Source organism: Procambarus clarkii, chromosome 58, assembly GCF_040958095.1.
Source record: "Procambarus clarkii isolate CNS0578487 chromosome 58, FALCON_Pclarkii_2.0, whole genome shotgun sequence".
Taxonomy (NCBI): Eukaryota; Metazoa; Arthropoda; class Malacostraca; order Decapoda; family Cambaridae; genus Procambarus; species Procambarus clarkii.
This window is the reverse complement of record NC_091207.1, coordinates 26,840,234-26,860,453: the sequence shown is the minus strand read 5'-3', so window position 1 is coordinate 26,860,453 and position 20,220 is coordinate 26,840,234.

Below are 20,220 nucleotides of genomic sequence, written 5' to 3'. Positions count from 1 at the left end.
TTCAAAAGGCTTTGGAACATGCTCTTGCTGAACACCGACAACATGTTATCATCCATACAGATTCGAGAACCGCCATTGAAACCTTGCAACAAGAACACGTATGTGATAACATCCATCTGATCACCAATGTCTTATCATTCATGCACACACTCAAACGACAAGGCCGACGGGTGCTTATCAACTGGGTGCCAAGTCATGTGGGACTATTAGGTAATGACATTGCAGACGAAGCTGCAAAACTTGCTACTAAGAGGAGGAATGTAGACATTTACATACCACAGAGTCTCTCCCAGATGAAGAAAGTGATTCGAAACAGAGCAATGCGAAAGATGTACAGTGACCACACCACAGCAGTTGCAACATCAGGATCTGCGGGTTGGTACAAGAATTCAACCAACTACGAACCACTTAGTTTGATGAACGGGGGCAGTACAACAACAGAAGTGCACTTACATCGCATCAGGCTTATTTACCCATGTGCATGGGAAATAGGCTTACAGGTTCCGGAAGGTGAGAGGAAATGTCAACACTGTGGAGAAATGCCCGACAGACCACTGGAACATTATCTAACACAGTGCACAGTTACAAACCCGTTAAGATTTCACCTTCGATTCACCAGAGCAGAGGAAGTTGTTAAACACATATGGCAAAATCTTACTGAAGCGACCATACATACTCATCCTCCGCCCAGGTAAAACAGAAACGAGCATCACTTAGTGGGCCAGCCAGAGGCTTAGAGCCCGCGCAGGATTATCCCTGCTAAAAAAAAAAAAAAAAAAAAAAAAAAAAGTCTGTGCGGGGGTCGGAGCTCGGCAATTATTAAAATACATGAATCTTCATTAGAACTTTAATTATGTCTATGATAAAGTATTTAAAATGAGCCTTTTATTCCTATCTTTCTTTGAGGCATATAAAAAATTTACGATTATTTACAAATTTACGTGAAATAAGCATTGTTCTGAGAGAGAGTTGCTCCGTTGATCGATCTGTCTGGAGTCGGAGCTCGGCTATTATAAAAGTACACGTATCTTCGCTTTAAATTTAAATATGGCCATGGTAAGGTATTTAGAACGAAGCTTGTATATCTGTCTTTCTTGTGACATATAAAACTCTTACGTTTATTAAGGAATCTGTGTGAAATAGGCATGGTTCTGAGATGAATGCTCCGGTTTTCGAGCTCGACGAGCGATGAAAACTGCCACTTTTATACAACTACAAATATCTTCGGTTTTACTTAAAATATTTGTCTGGTAGAGGTTTTACATATAGATCGCGTTTCTGTCTTTTTTCTGACTAATAAATAATTTTGGTTTAATAAGTTATCAATATGTTTTCAACAATATTCTTTCAGCGTTCGTCTTTTCCAACTTGGGCGACCCTTTTCGAAGCGCAATACTTGGGTTAACCCATCCTATAGTTGGGTCTGTTTCAAACTGGGGTTCGAATATAATCACCGACAGAGCAACCGATCACTCTCCTACTTTCCTCTCAGCAAACAAAGACATAACAACCTCAGTTACAAATAAATTTACCCCTTAGACTACACAGAAAACCAGCAATAGGGAGCCTCATCAATGCACTTCACAATATAAACTGGAAATCTGAACTCAAAAATACACAGGATATAAATTTATTAGCCACCATCTTTCTCACAAAAACTCTAAGCCTCTGCAACACACACTGTTCGCTCCTCACTATTTATTTATTTATTTATATACAAGGCGTTATACAGATTATCCGCCAGAATGTGAATATACTCACCTAGTTTACCTAGTGAGTTAGACTCCTACTCTAGTCTCCTCCTACTAATACTCACCTAGTGAGTCTATTAGAAGGAGGGTTTGCGCAAATGAATATAAAAAAATAATTAATTTCAATTATTATTTTTTAATTTACATCAAATAAATGTGTAGTACCCAATAGGTATTAAAAAAATTCCTGAATAAAAATTTATTATTATATGTATGAAGAGAAAGTACAACATGTAGTTAAAATTGTTATTTTTATTTAATTGATTACTAGAATTAATATGTAAATATTTTATAAATAGTTATGAAAATATTTCTATCTTCTAAGATTTTGTATTAATTCAAAAAAAGCAAAACTTTAACTAGAAAAGTTATAAACTCTCAGCGAAGTTTGAGCAATAAAGAAGGTCTTGTGTGTGATTTCCGCAAAAAAATCGATGCCTCATTTCGATTCCCCTTCGTGCATCTGGTCAACCAGCAGTATATAGGTAGAAAGGGAATTTCTCAAGTGGTGGGTTGCATCTTGGGGAAGGTCAGCAGAAGGCCTTAGCGGGACTTGCATAATCCATACAGGCTAACTGTCCCTGAATAGGGACATAATAAACAATATTTATCATTTCTGCAGCCTCCCCTTTATAATGGTCCATTTTTCTATAGCTCTCACAGGCTATAACTCTGCTGTATAAGTATATTGTTCTATTGTATTATTAAAATCAATTTTGTATTTAGGTAATAGTACATAAATACATATTGATTTACAAGCAAAATGATGGATTTCTCAATAGAGCTCATATATACTAAGCTCAAAACAATCAATACACACAGCATTTCTGGCAAGTTCAAGTTAGTTTAATGAGAAAAGGCAGTACATCTCAATATGATAAAGTAGTTTTGACTATTTCTATCCTCAACATATAAGGTTACTCAAGGGGCTCACATATCCATACAATACACAATGATTAATCATATTCTACATTCCACATTCCAATGTAATCACATGACATTCTGTGAGATCAGTCATGAAATACATGTCAATATTCAACCAAAGGGTCAGCAAAATGTCAGTTCACTCGAAAAACATTTTGACGACATCAATGTGCTACTTGAAGCACTGGGCTCTAAACTGTCTTTCACTATCTTAAGAAAAACATAACTAAATAAAGACCCTACCCAACTATACAACTTAGCCAGATGTAAAGCCATTCACAACTGCAAGCCTGACAAAAAAGGACGTGGTACAGCTCTCTATAATCAAGAAAACTTCAATTGCACAAGTGATATTAGCAACAGAGACGACTGCTGTGAATCTACCTTTGCTCAATTCTCGGTTAAATTACTTATATCGTCAGTAACTATTGGAGCTATTTATAGATTTTCCAATACTAATACAAATACATTCTCTGATGACATAAGAAACCTATAAAATAGGTTCCTTATAAATAAACAATAAATTCAACAAAAAATTACATCATCCTAGGAGGCAACATGGACCACATATGGACTAATATGCTGCCCCCCCCCCCTCCCTTATCTGTGCTATAATCACCGACAGAGCAACTGATCACTCTCCTACTTTCCTCAGCAAACAAAGACATTACAACCTCAGTTACAAATAAATTTACCCCTTAGACTACACAGAAACCCAGCAATAGGGAGCCTCATCAATTCACTTCACAATATTTGCGCTTTGTCATGGGTTCGTATCCTGGCCGGGGAGGATTTACTGGGCGCAAATCCTTAACTGTAGCCTCTGTTTAACTCAACAGTAAAATGGGTACTTAGTTGTAACAATGATTCTTCGCGGCGGGGATCGTTTTCTAGGGACCTGCCCGAAACGCTACGCGTACTAGTGGCTGTACAAGAATGTAACAACTCTTGTATATATATCTCAATATATATATATATATATATATATATATATATATATATATATATATATATATATATATATATATATATATATATATATATATATATGCGAACAAGCCTGAATGGTCCCCAGGACATATGCAACTGAAAACTCACACCCCAGAAGTGACTCGAACCCATACTCCCAGAAGCAACGCAACTGGTATGTACAAGACGCCTTAATCCACTTGACCATCACGACCGGACAAAATGAGGTGATAGCCGAGGCTATATGAACCACCCCAACGCCGGCACTCGGATAGTTATCTTGGGCATAGCATTTTACCAAATCACCTCATTCTTTGGGGCACACGTGAGGAACACAAATGCGAACAAGCCTGAATGGTCCCCAGGACATATGCAACTGAAAACTCACACCCCAGAAGTGACTCGAACCCATACTCCCAGAAGCAACGCAACTGGTATGTACAAGACGCCTTAATCCACTTGACCATCACGACCGGACAAAATGAGGTGATAGCCGAGGCTATATGAACCACCCCACCGCCGGCACTCGGATAGTTATCTTGGGCATAGCATTTTACCAAATCACCTCATTCTTTGGGGCACACGTGAGGAACACAAATGCGAACAAGCCTGAATGGTCCCCAGGACATATGCAACTGAAAACTCACACCCCAGAAGTGACTCGAACCCATACTCCCAGAAGCAACGCAACTGGTATGTACAAGACGCCTTAATCCACTTGACCATCACGACCGGACAAAATGAGGTGATAGCCGAGGCTATATGAACCACCCCACCGCCGGCACTCGGATAGTTATCTTGGGCATAGCATTTTACCAAATCACCTCATTCTTTGGGGCACACGTGAGGAACACAAATGCGAACAAGCCTGAATGGTCCCCAGGACATATGCAACTGAAAACTCACACCCCAGAAGTGACTCGAACCCATACTCCCAGAAGCAACGCAACTGGTATGTACAAGACGCCTTAATCCACTTGACCATCACGACCGGACAAAATGAGGTGATAGCCGAGGCTATATGAACCACCCCACCGCCGGCACTCGGATAGTTATCTTGGGCATAGCATTTTACCAAATCACCTCATTCTTTGGGGCACACGTGAGGAACACAAATGCGAACAAGCCTGAATGGTCCCCAGGACATATGCAACTGAAAACTCACACCCCAGAAGTGACTCGAACCCATACTCCCAGAAGCAACGCAACTGGTATGTACAAGACGCCTTAATCCACTTGACCATCACGACCGGACAAAATGAGGTGATAGCCGAGGCTATATGAACCACCCCACCGCCGGCACTCGGATAGTTATCTTGGGCATAGCATTTTACCAAATCACCTCATTCTTTGGGGCACACGTGAGGAACACAAATGCGAACAAGCCTGAATGGTCCCCAGGACATATGCAACTGAAAACTCACACCCCAGAAGTGACTCGAACCCATACTCCCAGAAGCAACGCAACTGGTATGTACAAGACGCCTTAATCCACTTGACCATCACGACCGGACAAAATGAGGTGATAGCCGAGGCTATATGAACCACCCCACCGCCGGCACTCGGATAGTTATCTTGGGCATAGCATTTTACCAAATCACCTCATTCTTTGGGGCACACGTGAGGAACACAAATGCGAACAAGCCTGAATGGTCCCCAGGACATATGCAACTGAAAACTCACACCCCAGAAGTGACTCGAACCCATACTCCCAGAAGCAACGCAACTGGTATGTACAAGACGCCTTAATCCACTTGACCATCACGACCGGACAAAATGGGGTGATAGCCGAGGCTATATGAACCACCCCACCGCCGGCACTCGGATAGTTATCTTGGGCATAGCATTTTACCAAATCACCTCATTCTTTGGGGCACACGTGAGGAACACAAATGCGAACAAGCCTGAATGGTCCCCAGGACATATGCAACTGAAAACTCACACCCCAGAAGTGACTCGAACCCATACTCCCAGAAGCAACGCAACTGGTATGTACAAGACGCCTTAATCCACTTGACCATCACGACCGGACAAAATGAGGTGATAGCCGAGGCTATATGAACCACCCCACCGCCGGCACTCGGATAGTTATCTTGGGCATAGCATTTTACCAAATCACCTCATTCTTTGGGGCACACGTGAGGAACACAAATGCGAACAAGCCTGAATGGTCCCCAGGACATATGCAACTGAAAACTCACACCCCAGAAGTGACTCGAACCCATACTCCCAGAAGCAACGCAACTGGTATGTACAAGACGCCTTAATCCACTTGACCATCACGACCGGACAAAATGAGGTGATAGCCGAGGCTATATGAACCACCCCACCGCCGGCACTCGGATAGTTATCTTGGGCATAGCATTTTACCAAATCACCTCATTCTTTGGGGCCCACGTGAGGAACACAAATGCGAACAAGCCTGAATGGTCCCCAGGACATATGCAACTGAAAACTCACACCCCAGAAGTGACTCGAACCCATACTCCCAGAAGCAACGCAACTGGTATGTACAAGACGCCTTAATCCACTTGACCATCACGACCGGACAAAATGAGGTGATAGCCGAGGCTATATGAACCACCCCACCGCCGGCACTCGGATAGTTATCTTGGGCATAGCATTTTACCAAATCACCTCATTCTTTGGGGCACACGTGAGGAACACAAATGCGAACAAGCCTGAATGGTCCCCAGGACATATGCAACTGAAAACTCACACCCCAGAAGTGACTCGAACCCATACTCCCAGAAGCAACGCAACTGGTATGTACAAGACGCCTTAATCCACTTGACCATCACGACCGGACAAAATGAGGTGATAGCCGAGGCTATATGAACCACCCCACCGCCGGCACTCGGATAGTTATCTTGGGCATAGCATTTTACCAAATCACCTCATTCTTTGGGGCACACGTGAGGAACACAAATGCGAACAAGCCTGAATGGTCCCCAGGACATATGCAACTGAAAACTCACACCCCAGAAGTGACTCGAACCCATACTCCCAGAAGCAACGCAACTGGTATGTACAAGACGCCTTAATCCACTTGACCATCACGACCGGACAAAATGAGGTGATAGCCGAGGCTATATGAACCACCCCACCGCCGGCACTCGGATAGTTATCTTGGGCATAGCATTTTACCAAATCACCTCATTCTTTGGGGCACACGTGAGGAACACAAATGCGAACAAGCCTGAATGGTCCCCAGGACATATGCAACTCGGCTATCACCTCATTTTGTCCGGTCGTGATGGTCAAGTGGATTAAGGCGTCTTGTACATACCAGTTGCGTTGCTTCTGGGAGTATGGGTTCGAGTCACTTCTGGGGTGTGAGTTTTCAGTTGCATATGTCCTGGGGACCATTCAGGCTTGTTCGCATTTGTGTTCCTCACGTGTGCCCCAAAGAATGAGGTGATTTGGTAAAATGCTATGCCCAAGATAACTATCCGAGTGCCGGCGGTGGGGTGGTTCATATAGCCTCGGCTATCACCTCATTTTGTCCGGTCGTGATGGTCAAGTGGATTAAGGCGTCTTGTACATACCAGTTGCGTTGCTTCTGGGAGTATGGGTTCGAGTCACTTCTGGGGTGTGAGTTTTCAGTTGCATATGTCCTGGGGACCATTCAGGCTTGTTCGCATTTGTGTTCCTCACGTGTGCCCCAAAGAATGAGGTGATTTGGTAAAATGCTATGCCCAAGATAACTATCCGAGTGCCGGCGGTGGGGTGGTTCATATAGCCTCGGCTATCACCTCATTTTGTCCGGTCGTGATGGTCAAGTGGATTAAGGCGTCTTGTACATACCAGTTGCGTTGCTTCTGGGAGTATGGGTTCGAGTCACTTCTGGGGTGTGAGTTTTCAGTTGCATATGTCCTGGGGACCATTCAGGCTTGTTCGCATTTGTGTTCCTCACGTGTGCCCCAAAGAATGAGGTGATTTGGTAAAATGCTATGCCCAAGATAACTATCCGAGTGCCGGCGGTGGGGTGGTTCATATAGCCTCGGCTATCACCTCATTTTGTCCGGTCGTGATGGTCAAGTGGATTAAGGCGTCTTGTACATACCAGTTGCGTTGCTTCTGGGAGTATGGGTTCGAGTCACTTCTGGGGTGTGAGTTTTCAGTTGCATATGTCCTGGGGACCATTCAGGCTTGTTCGCATTTGTGTTCCTCACGTGTGCCCCAAAGAATGAGGTGATTTGGTAAAATGCTATGCCCAAGATAACTATCCGAGTGCCGGCGGTGGGGTGGTTCATATAGCCTCGGCTATCACCTCATTTTGTCCGGTCGTGATGGTCAAGTGGATTAAGGCGTCTTGTACATACCAGTTGCGTTGCTTCTGGGAGTATGGGTTCGAGTCACTTCTGGGGTGTGAGTTTTCAGTTGCATATGTCCTGGGGACCATTCAGGCTTGTTCGCATTTGTGTTCCTCACGTGTGCCCCAAAGAATGAGGTGATTTGGTAAAATGCTATGCCCAAGATAACTATCCGAGTGCCGGCGGTGGGGTGGTTCATATAGCCTCGGCTATCACCTCATTTTGTCCGGTCGTGATGGTCAAGTGGATTAAGGCGTCTTGTACATACCAGTTGCGTTGCTTCTGGGAGTATGGGTTCGAGTCACTTCTGGGGTGTGAGTTTTCAGTTGCATATGTCCTGGGGACCATTCAGGCTTGTTCGCATTTGTGTTCCTCACGTGTGCCCCAAAGAATGAGGTGATTTGGTAAAATGCTATGCCCAAGATAACTATCCGAGTGCCGGCGGTGGGGTGGTTCATATAGCCTCGGCTATCACCTCATTTTGTCCGGTCGTGATGGTCAAGTGGATTAAGGCGTCTTGTACATACCAGTTGCGTTGCTTCTGGGAGTATGGGTTCGAGTCACTTCTGGGGTGTGAGTTTTCAGTTGCATATGTCCTGGGGACCATTCAGGCTTGTTCGCATTTGTGTTCCTCACGTGTGCCCCAAAGAATGAGGTGATTTGGTAAAATGCTATGCCCAAGATAACTATCCGAGTGCCGGCGGTGGGGTGGTTCATATAGCCTCGGCTATCACCTCATTTTGTCCGGTCGTGATGGTCAAGTGGATTAAGGCGTCTTGTACATACCAGTTGCGTTGCTTCTGGGAGTATGGGTTCGAGTCACTTCTGGGGTGTGAGTTTTCAGTTGCATATGTCCTGGGGACCATTCAGGCTTGTTCGCATTTGTGTTCCTCACGTGTGCCCCAAAGAATGAGGTGATTTGGTAAAATGCTATGCCCAAGATAACTATCCGAGTGCCGGCGGTGGGGTGGTTCATATAGCCTCGGCTATCACCTCATTTTGTCCGGTCGTGATGGTCAAGTGGATTAAGGCGTCTTGTACATACCAGTTGCGTTGCTTCTGGGAGTATGGGTTCGAGTCACTTCTGGGGTGTGAGTTTTCAGTTGCATATGTCCTGGGGACCATTCAGGCTTGTTCGCATTTGTGTTCCTCACGTGTGCCCCAAAGAATGAGGTGATTTGGTAAAATGCTATGCCCAAGATAACTATCCGAGTGCCGGCGGTGGGGTGGTTCATATAGCCTCGGCTATCACCTCATTTTGTCCGGTCGTGATGGTCAAGTGGATTAAGGCGTCTTGTACATACCAGTTGCGTTGCTTCTGGGAGTATGGGTTCGAGTCACTTCTGGGGTGTGAGTTTTCAGTTGCATATGTCCTGGGGACCATTCAGGCTTGTTCGCATTTGTGTTCCTCACGTGTGCCCCAAAGAATGAGGTGATTTGGTAAAATGCTATGCCCAAGATAACTATCCGAGTGCCGGCGGTGGGGTGGTTCATATAGCCTCGGCTATCACCTCATTTTGTCCGGTCGTGATGGTCAAGTGGATTAAGGCGTCTTGTACATACCAGTTGCGTTGCTTCTGGGAGTATGGGTTCGAGTCACTTCTGGGGTGTGAGTTTTCAGTTGCATATGTCCTGGGGACCATTCAGGCTTGTTCGCATTTGTGTTCCTCACGTGTGCCCCAAAGAATGAGGTGATTTGGTAAAATGCTATGCCCAAGATAACTATCCGAGTGCCGGCGGTGGGGTGGTTCATATAGCCTCGGCTATCACCTCATTTTGTCCGGTCGTGATGGTCAAGTGGATTAAGGCGTCTTGTACATACCAGTTGCGTTGCTTCTGGGAGTATGGGTTCGAGTCACTTCTGGGGTGTGAGTTTTCAGTTGCATATGTCCTGGGGACCATTCAGGCTTGTTCGCATTTGTGTTCCTCACGTGTGCCCCAAAGAATGAGGTGATTTGGTAAAATGCTATGCCCAAGATAACTATCCGAGTGCCGGCGGTGGGGTGGTTCATATAGCCTCGGCTATCACCTCATTTTGTCCGGTCGTGATGGTCAAGTGGATTAAGGCGTCTTGTACATACCAGTTGCGTTGCTTCTGGGAGTATGGGTTCGAGTCACTTCTGGGGTGTGAGTTTTCAGTTGCATATGTCCTGGGGACCATTCAGGCTTGTTCGCATTTGTGTTCCTCACGTGTGCCCCAAAGAATGAGGTGATTTGGTAAAATGCTATGCCCAAGATAACTATCCGAGTGCCGGCGGTGGGGTGGTTCATATAGCCTCGGCTATCACCTCATTTTGTCCGGTCGTGATGGTCAAGTGGATTAAGGCGTCTTGTACATACCAGTTGCGTTGCTTCTGGGAGTATGGGTTCGAGTCACTTCTGGGGTGTGAGTTTTCAGTTGCATATGTCCTGGGGACCATTCAGGCTTGTTCGCATTTGTGTTCCTCACGTGTGCCCCAAAGAATGAGGTGATTTGGTAAAATGCTATGCCCAAGATAACTATCCGAGTGCCGGCGGTGGGGTGGTTCATATAGCCTCGGCTATCACCTCATTTTGTCCGGTCGTGATGGTCAAGTGGATTAAGGCGTCTTGTACATACCAGTTGCGTTGCTTCTGGGAGTATGGGTTCGAGTCACTTCTGGGGTGTGAGTTTTCAGTTGCATATGTCCTGGGGACCATTCAGGCTTGTTCGCATTTGTGTTCCTCACGTGTGCCCCAAAGAATGAGGTGATTTGGTAAAATGCTATGCCCAAGATAACTATCCGAGTGCCGGCGGTGGGGTGGTTCATATAGCCTCGGCTATCACCTCATTTTGTCCGGTCGTGATGGTCAAGTGGATTAAGGCGTCTTGTACATACCAGTTGCGTTGCTTCTGGGAGTATGGGTTCGAGTCACTTCTGGGGTGTGAGTTTTCAGTTGCATATGTCCTGGGGACCATTCAGGCTTGTTCGCATTTGTGTTCCTCACGTGTGCCCCAAAGAATGAGGTGATTTGGTAAAATGCTATGCCCAAGATAACTATCCGAGTGCCGGCGGTGGGGTGGTTCATATAGCCTCGGCTATCACCTCATTTTGTCCGGTCGTGATGGTCAAGTGGATTAAGGCGTCTTGTACATACCAGTTGCGTTGCTTCTGGGAGTATGGGTTCGAGTCACTTCTGGGGTGTGAGTTTTCAGTTGCATATGTCCTGGGGACCATTCAGGCTTGTTCGCATTTGTGTTCCTCACGTGTGCCCCAAAGAATGAGGTGATTTGGTAAAATGCTATGCCCAAGATAACTATCCGAGTGCCGGCGGTGGGGTGGTTCATATAGCCTCGGCTATCACCTCATTTTGTCCGGTCGTGATGGTCAAGTGGATTAAGGCGTCTTGTACATACCAGTTGCGTTGCTTCTGGGAGTATGGGTTCGAGTCACTTCTGGGGTGTGAGTTTTCAGTTGCATATGTCCTGGGGACCATTCAGGCTTGTTCGCATTTGTGTTCCTCACGTGTGCCCCAAAGAATGAGGTGATTTGGTAAAATGCTATGCCCAAGATAACTATCCGAGTGCCGGCGGTGGGGTGGTTCATATAGCCTCGGCTATCACCTCATTTTGTCCGGTCGTGATGGTCAAGTGGATTAAGGCGTCTTGTACATACCAGTTGCGTTGCTTCTGGGAGTATGGGTTCGAGTCACTTCTGGGGTGTGAGTTTTCAGTTGCATATGTCCTGGGGACCATTCAGGCTTGTTCGCATTTGTGTTCCTCACGTGTGCCCCAAAGAATGAGGTGATTTGGTAAAATGCTATGCCCAAGATAACTATCCGAGTGCCGGCGGTGGGGTGGTTCATATAGCCTCGGCTATCACCTCATTTTGTCCGGTCGTGATGGTCAAGTGGATTAAGGCGTCTTGTACATACCAGTTGCGTTGCTTCTGGGAGTATGGGTTCGAGTCACTTCTGGGGTGTGAGTTTTCAGTTGCATATGTCCTGGGGACCATTCAGGCTTGTTCGCATTTGTGTTCCTCACGTGTGCCCCAAAGAATGAGGTGATTTGGTAAAATGCTATGCCCAAGATAACTATCCGAGTGCCGGCGGTGGGGTGGTTCATATAGCCTCGGCTATCACCTCATTTTGTCCGGTCGTGATGGTCAAGTGGATTAAGGCGTCTTGTACATACCAGTTGCGTTGCTTCTGGGAGTATGGGTTCGAGTCACTTCTGGGGTGTGAGTTTTCAGTTGCATATGTCCTGGGGACCATTCAGGCTTGTTCGCATTTGTGTTCCTCACGTGTGCCCCAAAGAATGAGGTGATTTGGTAAAATGCTATGCCCAAGATAACTATCCGAGTGCCGGCGGTGGGGTGGTTCATATAGCCTCGGCTATCACCTCATTTTGTCCGGTCGTGATGGTCAAGTGGATTAAGGCGTCTTGTACATACCAGTTGCGTTGCTTCTGGGAGTATGGGTTCGAGTCACTTCTGGGGTGTGAGTTTTCAGTTGCATATGTCCTGGGGACCATTCAGGCTTGTTCGCATTTGTGTTCCTCACGTGTGCCCCAAAGAATGAGGTGATTTGGTAAAATGCTATGCCCAAGATAACTATCCGAGTGCCGGCGGTGGGGTGGTTCATATAGCCTCGGCTATCACCTCATTTTGTCCGGTCGTGATGGTCAAGTGGATTAAGGCGTCTTGTACATACCAGTTGCGTTGCTTCTGGGAGTATGGGTTCGAGTCACTTCTGGGGTGTGAGTTTTCAGTTGCATATGTCCTGGGGACCATTCAGGCTTGTTCGCATTTGTGTTCCTCACGTGTGCCCCAAAGAATGAGGTGATTTGGTAAAATGCTATGCCCAAGATAACTATCCGAGTGCCGGCGGTGGGGTGGTTCATATAGCCTCGGCTATCACCTCATTTTGTCCGGTCGTGATGGTCAAGTGGATTAAGGCGTCTTGTACATACCAGTTGCGTTGCTTCTGGGAGTATGGGTTCGAGTCACTTCTGGGGTGTGAGTTTTCAGTTGCATATGTCCTGGGGACCATTCAGGCTTGTTCGCATTTGTGTTCCTCACGTGTGCCCCAAAGAATGAGGTGATTTGGTAAAATGCTATGCCCAAGATAACTATCCGAGTGCCGGCGGTGGGGTGGTTCATATAGCCTCGGCTATCACCTCATTTTGTCCGGTCGTGATGGTCAAGTGGATTAAGGCGTCTTGTACATACCAGTTGCGTTGCTTCTGGGAGTATGGGTTCGAGTCACTTCTGGGGTGTGAGTTTTCAGTTGCATATGTCCTGGGGACCATTCAGGCTTGTTCGCATTTGTGTTCCTCACGTGTGCCCCAAAGAATGAGGTGATTTGGTAAAATGCTATGCCCAAGATAACTATCCGAGTGCCGGCGGTGGGGTGGTTCATATAGCCTCGGCTATCACCTCATTTTGTCCGGTCGTGATGGTCAAGTGGATTAAGGCGTCTTGTACATACCAGTTGCGTTGCTTCTGGGAGTATGGGTTTGAGTCACTTCTGGGGTGTGAGTTTTCAGTTATATATATATATATATATTATATATATATATATATATATATATATATATATATATATATATATATATATATATATATATATATATATGTATATATATATATAAACTGGAAATCTGAATTAAAAAATACACAGGATATAAATTTATTAGCCACCATCTTTCTCACAAAAACTTTAAGCCTCTGCAACACACTGTGAGGGAATGAAGATTCCCTCAGCTAGTTTTCCTAGTTTTCTAGATTAGGCTACCTGCTCTAGGGACTCTAGACAAGAAGTTTTCAAACTAACACACACTTGTGGGATGTTGGAAGAAAGCTCATGCTATGGACTATCATGTAAGACTAGCTAGAAGTCTGTGATTACTCTGTAGAGAGAGTTACAGAGTTTTCCTGTTTCTGTGAAATAGGACAAGAGTTGAGAGTGAAGTGGTATGAGAAGGTACTTGACTCTCAAACCGTTAGAGGTGGGGGAGGAAAGTGGGGTGAATGCCTCCCCCCCCCCCACCATGTGAGACATTGCGCCAGTCCTAGGCCTCTCCCTCCATGTGACGTCACAGGACGCCACAGGGTGAGGGGGCGCCTGTTATTGGTAGCGGCATCCTCGCCCCTAGCTGAGTTTTGGCGCGAACAGCTGTTATTGGTAGCGGCACGAGAGAGACTGTGCCGGCTTTGTGCTGATTGGTCAGGACAAGGTAGGGGGGAGAAATGGGCATGTGAGTTTCCCTAGCCCACCAAACAGTCAGTTTGAGCTGGGCAGCAAGCTGAGAAGGGGACTTTGGGTTGGGTTGGCAGCCTGCCACCTCCACCCCCGTTAATCGCTATGTCATCCTCATTACTCATCGTGCATGGCACTCCTACCATACTGGGTTGTGTCAAGGCCCAATTTGCGTGAAATTGGGGCCAATGAGTACGGAAGGAACGGTAACAAGCTAGGAGACAGTTTACAGTGTTCACCATGAGACAGCTAGCAGACCTCATGGTGTATCAGATTGATCCCTCTCATCGGGTCCGAGTATCCTGTCTAGTGTTAATGGACAATTGGTGGAATATGGGCAGTGTAATTGTGGTGATATTACCAGCCCCTCTTGGACTTTGAATTCCACCTTGTTGTGTCTGCCATGTGGTGACGCCGCCGGCCATTGTCACCCCAGTGTACGAGCGAGGCATGCTCTGGTATGATGGGGTTGTAGGTGATTCCCCATCCACGTGTGTATGCATGGGGGTGCCAGCCAGCCGGCCTGAAGCATCCCATGCGCCGGCCACCTTGGCCAGCCGCCCAGGGGCCACCCACGCGCTGGCCACCCCGGCCAAACCCCACCCCACCCCAGCCTGGGTGGGGCTCTGTGACGTCCTGCGCTACCTGTGGCCACCCCCCTTAGGGCCACATGGTGGCCACATGCCTTGGCCATCCCCTTTGGCCACCTTCCCTGGACATTCCAGGGCCACACCTAGTCGACACACGAGGAGCGAGTTAGGTGTTCTACAGCCAGAGTGGTAGTGACCGTGGAAATGAAAGGATTGTTGAGGATATGAGTAAACGTGAGTACAATAATCATAGTGTAACAGTGTCTCAGGTCTAGTGGAAATTCCGGTAAAAGCTGTGTTGTTCCATACCCCTACCAGGCTAGGGAAGCAGCTGAGAGACAGCTGTCTGTTCTGTCGTCCAGGTGACTGGTTGGGATGTTCCTGGAGATGGATGTTATACACGGTACCATACTGTAGATGTATATAGTTATATATAATGTGTGTAGACTGACTCGAGTATGTAACCGGTCAGTGTAGAGATTTACCATATAAGTGACCTAGTCTGTCGATTCTATATAATCGTTCAGACTTGATTAATGCCATAGTGCCGCATGTTAATTATATCATTGCAGAGGTAGACAGGCTAGTGTTGCAGGGATGTCAGTGGATACCCTGAGATCTGTGTAGTTAGGGATACATTTATCTGGTGATATAATTTTCATTGATTATGTGAATGCCATTTCCATGTGTTTCATTTGCATGTTTTGTATGTATTGTGTTGTGTGGTTAGTCAGTAGATGAGATTGCTGACTGATTGCCTAATGATGTCATTAGCATGTGGGGTATGCTGACGGCATCATTATGCTGTAAGTTTGTGCAGTGTTGTTATCAGGTATACAATATTACTGCTCTAGGAACTGTGTTGAGGCTTTAAGGGGCTTCTTTGATTATTCAGGAGAATTCACAGTACTTAATGAAAGCAGGCAATTGATTTGTTAATTGCCTAATTAAGAGAATTAGTGCCAGCTGTCCGCGTAGCGACGGTGCTTTATATTAACGTAAATTATCTTGCTGAAGTAGTCGTGATTGATCACAGTAGTCCCTTGCAACGGTTGCAAGATAAGGGGGGCAGTAATATTAGTATACTCTTGTTGTTGCATAACCGTGTGTCATTACTGTGTGGGCACAGTAATTACTGAGTTGCAGTAACCGCAACCGTATGTGGGCTGTGCACTTATGTTGTTATGCATGCCATTGTAAGTGTGACCTATGTAACACTGGGGTTACTTTATTTCTTTAAGTTGTGTTGAGGACTTAAGGATTCAGTGAGTTAATTAAATGGTACACATCACACACAGAGATCACACTAACGTGATGCATCAAATGAACAAATTAACAAGGGCCGTGACGAGGATTCGAACCTGCGTCCGGGAGCATCCCAGACACTGCCTTAATCGACTGAGCTACGACAAGGTTAAAAGGGTTGAAATCGAAGTTCTACTGTACTTACTGGATCCCGTAGCCTCTCCGAGGCACAAACCAGGCTTTAACATCATAACATTTGACATTTTACCATTTACCATTTGATGCATCACGTTAGTGTGATCTCTGTGTGTGATGATGTAAGGGCGAAGAGGGAGAATGGCCTATTGACATAGCTCGGGTGCAGGGAGGGGGGGTTGTGTAAAAGCCTGGTTTGTGCCTCGGAGAGGCTACGGGATCCAGTAAGTTCAGTAGAACTTCGGTTTCAACCCTTTTAACCCTGTCGTAGCTCAGTCGATTAAGGCAGTGTCTGGGATGCTCCCGGACACAGGTTCGAATCCTCGTCACGGCCCTTGTGGATTTGTTCAATTAAAGGGTAATTAACTGGATAAGGGGTGCACATTTATTGTTGAGTGAGTGAGAGCTGTTATAGGAGAACAGTGTTGAGCTTGTGTGAGATACATTACAGGTGCAATTAATTGTCCTTGTGACAACTAATTGACCACTCTAGCTAATTATGTAATTAGCATTCTCATCATGAATTCACGTAGTGGGAGAGGATCTGTCAGTATTTGTGTTAACGTAATTTGCTCGGGACTAATTACCTTTCTGAGGTATAGCAATTAGTGGCTCATGATAATTAGTGGAGTAATTAACGTCTGGAGTCTTGAGGACTCAGATGACTCGGTAAAGCGAGGTCATGGAGCTAGCATAAATCGTTATATTAATCATATCCTATCTGATGACAGTGGATTAAGATGCACTCATGTTAATTAGGGGAGTAATTAACCCCTCTCCCGTGAATTCACAGTGTTTGATGAGACCTGCTTAGCCAGGGCGGAGTGAGACGTATTTATGTATGATTAATTATCGGTCCTAGTGACAGTTAATTAATTGCTCAGGGTTAATTATGGTAATTAACACTAATTAAAGTCAATTTTGACATAGACTGTTGAGACGCTACCAAGTTAGGGTAGGCTTAGTTAACGTAACTCAAAGGGAGATGTAATTAGTGGTCCGTTTGACCTTAATTAAGAATTACTCACTGGATACTTGCAAGGAGTCAAGTGTGATGTAATATAGGAGAGACTTTGAGTTATTGTTAAAAAGATGACTTGTGTTAAAGGAAACAAGTGTTGATGATTAACGTAGAGTACCATCATGTTGTTGTCTAAGAGAGACAATTGTTTGTGATTAACGTAGTACTTTGTTGCTGACTGCTGTGATCAGTCAGTTAACGTAATTAATCACATAATCAATTTGTTAATTGATTAAGGCAATTTCTTTTGTTTATCGTCTGGTGACGAGAGTAAAGTAACTTAGGGATTGCTGGAGCTGTGTCTCAGAATCCCACCTTGCCTGGCTTCGTTTACTGGTTACAGTGCAACTTCTTGCAGGTGGTTACAAAGAGTCTTCACATTAGGATGTGATAGGGGAAGTCACTGCTGGACTACCCGCCTAGTTACGGGGGTCACTCCTGTTATGGAAGGAGGACCCTTAAGCTGTGATTATAGTATCTGCTACCGTGAAGCCATGACAATATTGATTGCAAGCTTGTGTCATCAGTGGGCATCCATCATCGTTCAGTTAGTTCACTGGTCAGCCCGAAGTGTCAGCAAGATGGAGACTGCTGTCACTTCTCGAGAGGCTGCTGAATAGCTGTGTTGCAATTGCCACTGGATGGACATTAACGTAACGAGTCACTCTGTAGTGTAACTTAGTCTGATATTTTTTTTGATTTGCAATATTGCGTCGTCAGTGGGCACACCTATGTTCAGGTAAGTTCAGTATGCAGCCGCACAGCAAGGGTTGCTATTTAGCTGTTTGTTATAGTACCACTGGATGGACATTAACGTAATGTAAACGCGATAATGTAGTAGTTTAGTCTCTTGTTATTAATAAATTGTTATTTTATAGAAAACGGTCTTTAATGTCAACCTTTCAACCATTCCTTTCCACCCATGTTCTGCTTTATACGATTAAATGTTGATGTGATCTTTTGATATGACGGCTGTTCTTGGGAATTCGAATTCCAATTCATAGCGCCACATCAAATATAAATATTTGATTGTGAGAACCCGTCGGTTACCCTTTATTAGTTTTAACGTCCTGTTTAACTAGGAGGAACCAGCGGCCGATGTGGACAGGTTTTCACCCTAGTGGTAGAAGCCTGGTGGTTTGCTCCCGCTTTTCCTTTTTTCTATTGGACTCATGCTTAACTGCCGTGAGCAGCCTTTAAACTTGTAGTCCACCTCCTAAGGGAGGTAGGCATAGAAAAAATCTCACACACACACACTGTTCTCTCCTCACTATTTATTTATTTATTTATATACAAGGCGTTATGCCGATTATCCGTCAGAATGTGAATATACTCACCTAGTTCACCTAGTGAGTAGGAGTCTAACTCACTCCTAGTGAGTTGGACTCCTAGTCTAGTTAGACTCCTAATCTAGTCTCCTCCTACTAATAGACTCTCCTAGTAGGAGGGTTTGCGCAATTAAATAAAAAAAATAATTAATTTCAGCAATTAATATTAAATAATTTACATAGAATAATTGAGTAGCACCCAATGGGTATTAAAAAATTCCTGAATAAAAATTTATTATTAAACGCGTAAGGAGAAAGTACTACGTGTAGTTAAAATATTTTTTTTATTTAATTTATTTATTGAATTAATATGTAAATATTTTATAAATAGTTAGGAAAATATTTCTATCTTCTAAGATTTTATATTAATTCAAAAAAGTAAAACTATAACAAGAAAAGTTACAAACTCTCAGCGAAGTTTGAGCACTAAAGAAGGTCTTGTGTGTGATTTCCGCAAAAAAATCGATGCCTCATTTCGATTCCCCTTCGTGCATCTGGCCATCCAGCAGTATATAGGTAAAAAGGGGAATTTCTCAAGTAGTGGGTTGCATCTTGGGGAAGGTCAGCAGAAGGCCTTAGCGGGACTTGCATAATCCATACAGGGCTAACTGTCCCTGAATAGGGACATAATAAGCAATATTTATCATTTCTGCAGCATCCCCGTTATAATGGTCCATTTTCTATAGCTCTCACAGGCTATAACTCTGCTGTATAAATATATTGTTTTATTGTATTATTAAAATCAATTTTGTATTTAGGTAAAAGTACATAAATACATATTGATTTACAAGCAAAATGATGGATTTCTCGATAGAGCTCGTATGTACTAAGCCCAAAACAATCAATACGCACAGCATTTCTGGCAAGTTTAAGTTAAAGTAAGTTTATTGAGAAAAGGCAGTACATCTCAATAGGATAAAGTAGTTTTGACTATTTATATCCTCATCCATATAAGGTCACTCAAGGGGCTCACATATCCATACAATACACAGTTATTAATCATATTCTACATTCCACATTCCATTGTAATCACATGACATTCTGTGAGATCAGACATGAGATACATGTTAATATTCAACCAAAGGGTCAGCAAAATGTCAGTTCACTCGAAAAACATTTTGACGACATCAGTGTGCTACTTGAAGCACTGGGCTCTAAACTGTCTTTCACTATCTTAAGAGAAACATAACTAAATAAAGACCCTACCCAACTATACAACTTAGCCAGATGTAAAGCCATTCACAACTGCAAGCCTGACAAAAAAGGACGTGGTACAGCTCTCTATAATCAAGAAAACTTCAATTGCACAAGTGTTATTAGCAATAGAGACGACTGCTGTGAATTTACCTTTGCTCAATTCTCGGTCAAATTACTTATATCGTCAGTAACTATTGGAGCTATTTACAGATTTTCCAATACTAATACAAATACAATCTCTGATGATATAAGGAACCTAATCATAAACAATAAATTCAACAAAAAATTACATCATCCTAGGACGCAACTTTAACATGGACCACATACGGACTAATATACCGCCCCCACCCCTCCCTTGGCTGTGCAACAATTATTCGAACCCCAGTTGGAAACAGACCCAACTATAGGATGGGTTAACAAAAGTATCGCGCTTCCAAAAGGGTCGCCCAAGTTGGAAAAGACGAA